Below are 6,632 nucleotides of genomic sequence, written 5' to 3'. Positions count from 1 at the left end.
CGAAATAATACTAAATAAAAATGCAACATTTTCTTAGGAAAAAAAAATAATTATAATAATAATAACAATAAACTAAGTAGTACAAAACATTAAGAATGCCTATGATTAATAATACATGATAAATAGATAACTTTCAGTGATGCATTGACGATGATATTTTCCCATATTGTACTACGTACTTCAATAATAAAATAACGATTGAAATATTATTGACATCCAAATATTAAATCAGTCTAGAATTTTAGGATCCATAAAAATTTGTATTTTCCCCTAGACCAGTGGAAGTCCTAAGGACAGCTTTGGCCCTTGACTATAATGTAGATTGTAGGGTACCAAAGTAGGGTATTAATTATTATTATTATTATTATCGAGTGTTGGCTACAAACATAATAATATAACAAAAAAACGTTTATTTTTTATTCATATTATTTTATATTATAAAAAAAATACACTATGCTGGCCAAATAATGTCCGTTATTTTTTTTTTTTTAATCGATATAAGAAACCAACCTACTATATTTGTTTATTTCTTATTGTTAATTTTTATTTTCTTTTAATTTTGTTTAAAAAATATTTAAATTATTATATAAACATCAGTTTTTACTTTCACGAATAATATAATATTTTTATTTTCCGATTACTGTTTTAATTTGTAATTTCTTAAAGTTTTCCAAAATTATTTTTAATTTTTTTTACTTTCCATTAGTCCGTGAATAATTAACCGTTCATTTTATTTTAAATATAAAAATCCGTTTTAGATTCATAAGTGCAACAGTGAATGCAATTATTGTAAGCGAACAAAAGCTTTTATTCATCAAAACACGGATCCGAAATAGTTGCATGTACCACGGCAATATGATTCTTAACGATATGAAACAATTTTTGAGTCAGCTTGACAGTAAGAAATTATTTTGACATGAGTCTTGGACGGATCAGCCAAGGTAAACTATTAACTAGGCGTACCTAAACCTGGTGAGTAAGCCAATTTTATTTACTTAGTAAATTTAATATATAAGTTATATAATATAATAGATTGGTTAAAGTATTTTAAGTATTTATTGTGGCTTAGAATAATAATGAATAAGTAGGTAGGTACCCTAAAATAGATTAACGCTTTTTTGATAAACTAACGCTCAGAGGGTCTCCAGCTGTGATAGTGACTACGAATGATAAATCAGCGAGCAGAGGACTTCGATGATTCGGTTGTAAATTGAAATAAAAATTGTCCTCGTCGTCCCCGTATTATTCGTATGGCGTAAAATTATGAAAATATAGTGTAATTTAATATCGTCATTTCCTTATCACTCATCGTGCCGACAGAGTATCTTCGCCTACATTTTAAAAACACATCACTGTAGACTAGCGGTTCTTACACTTTTGGTGATCACGGACCCCCAAAGGAAGATATTTAGAAATCGCGGAATATACCTTCTTACCAATTATCTTTCGAACAATTTTTTTGGTTTTTACAAAATATCTCGTGTTGTCATAATCAATATTTTAATAATTATTTAACTTAAAAGGAACTCCAAGGACTTTTCTAGAGGCCGAATATAGTTAGAGAGATCACCAAGCGAAACTAAGTTGGGCAGGACATGCTTGGCGCAAACAGGGTACTTTAGTAAAATGGGTGATCGAAGAAGAGCCTAATAGAAAAAGACCACTAGGTAGACCTAAGTTAAGATGGGAAGATGGTGTGAAGAAAGAAGTGGAAAAGAAAGAGCCTGGTGTCAAGTGGAGAGAAGTAGCGGAGGACAGGGATAGGTGGCAAGATTTAGTGTTTTCAGGATGGTCTTAAGGGCCGTAACTAAAAGAAGAAGAAGAATAATTATTTTACATTACAAATCACATAAGTATAGGCATATAAAAACATACACATTTATAATTATTTTGATTGCACATAATTTTTCACATATTTCTTCCACAGTGTAGACTACGCCGGCCGGCATACAACACACACACATAAACAAACACATAATAATACTATTGTGCATTTTTAAAAGGTGTGTCGTACATCGCCCAATAGCCTTCGTATTTCTAAAAAAATAATATTAAAACGTATATCTATTATAATATTATATCTAATATATTGTGTGAGAGTTTTTTTGTTCTATTATATTATAACACAGTAAGACATGGATACGTTTTATGAGCACCTACTATTTATTTGTTTTGATTATTATATAATATCATAAGAATCCCTCGATTAAACATGTTTGTGTATGCATTAAGTTAATGCATTAGCTTAATACCTAATTACAGTAGCTCAGATTTCAGGCCGTCTAATCAAATTATTTAAAATATGATATTGCTATGTCGTCGCCGATTATTTATTATTCATTTAATAGAGCCAAAAAACGATATTTTTACATTTTATTTTTGTTGGGCCAAAAATAAGTACTATAATATTGTATTGTGCATCTTTGGGCAGCTTTAGTTCTGTATATTATCATTATTATTCTTTCGTTATAATCCATTATATGCCGTGATTAATTTATTTTTTTCATTATTTGAATTATACCTATATTATTATTCAGCAGCATTTAATCTATCAATAAGTAACAATATACACATCCATTGCACATGAACCTACATACACCCACACCCACTGTATACACTAGCATTCAATGGTTTTGCGTATAGTGACATCTTGAAGTTGTGGTTAGGATGGAGGTTGATAAAGGATTCTGCAGTTGGTCGGTATTCGGTGAAATAGGAATCTGGTATGCACGTGGATGTCGAATGTTAAACTTATGAAAAACATATGAATAATGAATGAATATATGTAAACGATAATAAATAAAATATATAGTATACTATAATAAAATTAGAGAATTAATAATAGTTATAATAATAATATAGTTATAGTTATAGTTATAGCATACCTATAGTATTAGGACAGTGTTGATTTTAAATAAGTATCCAGGGGGTCCTTTAAATAATTTAAAATGATTGTTAATATTATATCAAAACGTTCACTTAATTAATTATTTCCATCTTCTTCACAGGGCTGTTATAAATCCATGGAGTAAAACCCAACAACTGTACCCATTTTCAAAAATTCCATGCTCGTAATCCACCGAGTGGTTTTATGGCAAACAGTTTTACCCTGTTTTTACGTAAAACCCACAAACCACATCAATTTGTCCTGTTTTTTTTTACCTTATACCCGTAACCACATTGTACCCGGATTCGGACGCGAAACCTGCAAACAATTTTACCCGGTTTTTGACGCAAAACCCATAACCTTCACAAATTTGACCCGGTTTCTTACCCCACACTCTTAGCCCGGTAGAAATTGTACCCGGTTTCGGACGCGAAATCTGCAAACAATTTTACCCGGTTTTGAACGCAAAATCCATAATTTATCCATTACCCACGCGTAACATTTTTTACCCGGTTTCTAATAAATGAAACCCGAAATATTTTAACTCGTTTTGACTTCCTGGACTTAAAATACCATGTGATAAATTAATACGAAAAATCCTTCAACGCCTACAGCTTCGCTGTTGAGGCAGAAACGCAAAAATAAATTAAATTGAATTAAATTCAACACAAGTAAGCTGGAAACGGGCGAATGCCGTGCTGCGACAAAATTTAAAAAATCATTAAAATTAAAATTAAAACCTAGGTATAGGTATATTCAACGTATAATTGGATATTTATTTGTCTTTATCTTATTTTAAAATGATACTAATTTATAAAATTAATTATTATTGAAGTCGATCGGCGTTCGCGCGTTCTCGATTACTACGTGGATTAGGCCTACCGGAGATACCACAATAAAAAAAACGCACCACGTATACCGCATGCAAGACAACATGAACGATATTATATCATGTTTTTAACTTGCAAAGGTGGCGAGGAAACTTATACAAAATGATACAACGACTGAACGACATTATAATAATATTATATCAATATATCATACATATTATGTCCTACATCGCGTAGTGACATTTGATAAATATTAAAAATCTTTAGTCACAGTTTTTTTATATTAGCATTTAAAGTTCAAAAATTGACAAAATATGTAAAAATCACGAAAATATGCAAATTATTTTGGGTTAAGAATTCGTAAAAAATTTTCTTTTTAAATCTAAGATTTGAAAATGTAATACAAGATTCCTCATAAGATAAGTCTATCTTTCAAAAAAAAAATTTTTACAAGAAAGTCAAATTAAATTTATATGAGAATTTGAAATTCATATTTTTACATTTGATATTCACTCGATTTCTCATGTAATTATTTTTCTTATTTTTTTGCAATTAAAATACGAATGACTGTAGATATTTGAAAATTTCACTAAATGTCAATATTTTATTTTCTATACTTACACCATAAAATTTTGAAAATATTTTGACTCTTTTTGAGCTGTTTATGGACATTCTCAGTTTTCAATTTTTTTAGTTTTTTTTTCTATAAATATCAATAAAATTTTGTTTGTTGGATAAAAAAGCGTGAAAATGTAATGCAACGCTCTTGATATATATTATTACAATAGCAGTTGAAAAATATTAAAAGTACATAGGCACAATTTATTTATAAATTTATAAATTTAAAATTGAATAATTATTTTGTTGTTATAAATTTATAAAATGTTCAACTTTTATATCTAAGGATTGCAAATTTAAAACAAGATTCCACGTAAGTAGTTAAAATTAAATTATTATTAATATATTATTTTGCTCAAATTTACTCAATATTAATAGCTACATTTTTAGCAATATTTTTACTAGAATTATTTGTAGTTACAAAAAAAAAAAAAATCATAGTATCAATTAATAATATACATTTTCAATCAATTACTGTTAATATATTATATCAGTGATATTTTTTCGTTTATAAAATTCTTTTTTAGTGTACAAAATGCATATAAATAATAATATATAATATTAATAAATAAATAAAAAAAAATACATTTAAATTATCTTACGTGTGTACATTTCGTTTTAATATAAAGTTTCATCAAATAGAAGTTTGTTAAAGTTAGGTAGGTACCTATATTCGAGCCCACAATAAGCCATAAGTAGTACTTACCATTTACTTTTATTAAATATAAATATATAACCATATTGATCGTTAACATTCACAAACTTTAACGATACGTCCGACTAGAAACCAGCGTACACGCTAAATGATGCATTGTCTCTTCGGATGGATTGACTGCAGTGTTCGATTTTGGTTGATGTTCAACATATTTCGTCATCATATAGTAATATTTTCCACGACGCCTTCGTGGACAACGCATTCAATCTTTTCATCTAGGTTCTCAAACTTATTTAATCCACCACCCACTTCGAGAATCAATATAATTTCAATAATCAAGCCCCCAAATTTTTTTATTTTTAAAGTTGCCATCTAGCTGTAGTGCATCTTAAAAACAGTTGTTATTGTAATTATTTTCTTTAAATACACCATATCTTATATATTATCTGAGTTCAAAATTACGTGTTTAATGAGAACAATACAAATATATAGTCAAAACACATACTTGATCATATACCGGCCTGAATATTTTGGTCTCCACTCCGTCAGAGGATACAATGTAAATTTTTTGACGGTCGTAATATTATATGTTATCAGCCACCAATGTCATAAACGGCGTTTTTAACGTTTGAAATTACCTTTTACTGGTAGATATAGATATCTATGTTTCAATGTAGGTACTTTTGTTATGATATACTTATATAGGTATGTACTTTGTACATTGTACAGTTGTAATCCTGCATTATTATTTATTTATTAAGTAATAATTTAAATTCAATCACGACTTTGTCTAAGTTCAAAGTTGTATAATATGATAACAATAGTCATATGAAGTGTACGATACTACATACAGTGGCGTGGCGAACGGTAATTTCAGAGGCCTCAGCCTCTGAAATTTTTCTTAAATAGAGGGGTGGGCATAGGCGCACATTGGGTGTGAATTCAGGGGGTGCTGGAATAGTTTATGTTACACATGTCCATGGGGGGCTTTGTCCCCCACACACCCCTTAATCCTAATACTATAACTAACTGCATTACATTAGCTTTAAATTTTTAATTAGAATGGGGTACCTAACTTTGATTTCGCGGGGTAACTTTGATACCCATATATTTTTATTCACCAAAGTACCATGATAATTAAATTTTTTTTTCATAAAATGGGGTTACTTTGATATCACATTAAGAAATATAGGTATCGAAATTGCCCGTTGTGTTACTTTGATAGCATATTAAAAAATATTGATATCTCAAAAGATAATTTCAGAATTTTAAAAATTAAAACGTTAAAATATTGAACTAGTTGTAACTAATATTTAATTTTGAGAGGTTTATCGTTAACACTACAGAAGTTATCCATATAATAAAAAATGAAATTGTCATAAAACAGTAAAAAATTATCAAAGTTACCCCAATTTACTGTACTACTTTTATTTTTAAACTATGAGAACTTTTGTCGTATTTGTGATATCGAAAAATTAAAAACAATGTTGCACAGTCTATGTTCTCTTCTTCCTAGTAGGAACATTTGGTTGCATAACATGAACTATAAGTTTAGCCATAGTGGTTCTTATCCACGCAAAACCATTTTTACTATGTTTTACATTTGTAAAACGGAGACCACACATGCGTGTGTAGCATCCTC

Source organism: Acyrthosiphon pisum, chromosome A2 (assembly GCF_005508785.2).
Source record: "Acyrthosiphon pisum isolate AL4f chromosome A2, pea_aphid_22Mar2018_4r6ur, whole genome shotgun sequence".
NCBI classification, from domain to species: domain Eukaryota; kingdom Metazoa; phylum Arthropoda; class Insecta; order Hemiptera; family Aphididae; genus Acyrthosiphon; species Acyrthosiphon pisum.
The sequence above is the reverse complement of the archived record's forward strand: the minus strand, read 5'-3'. Positions refer to the sequence as shown.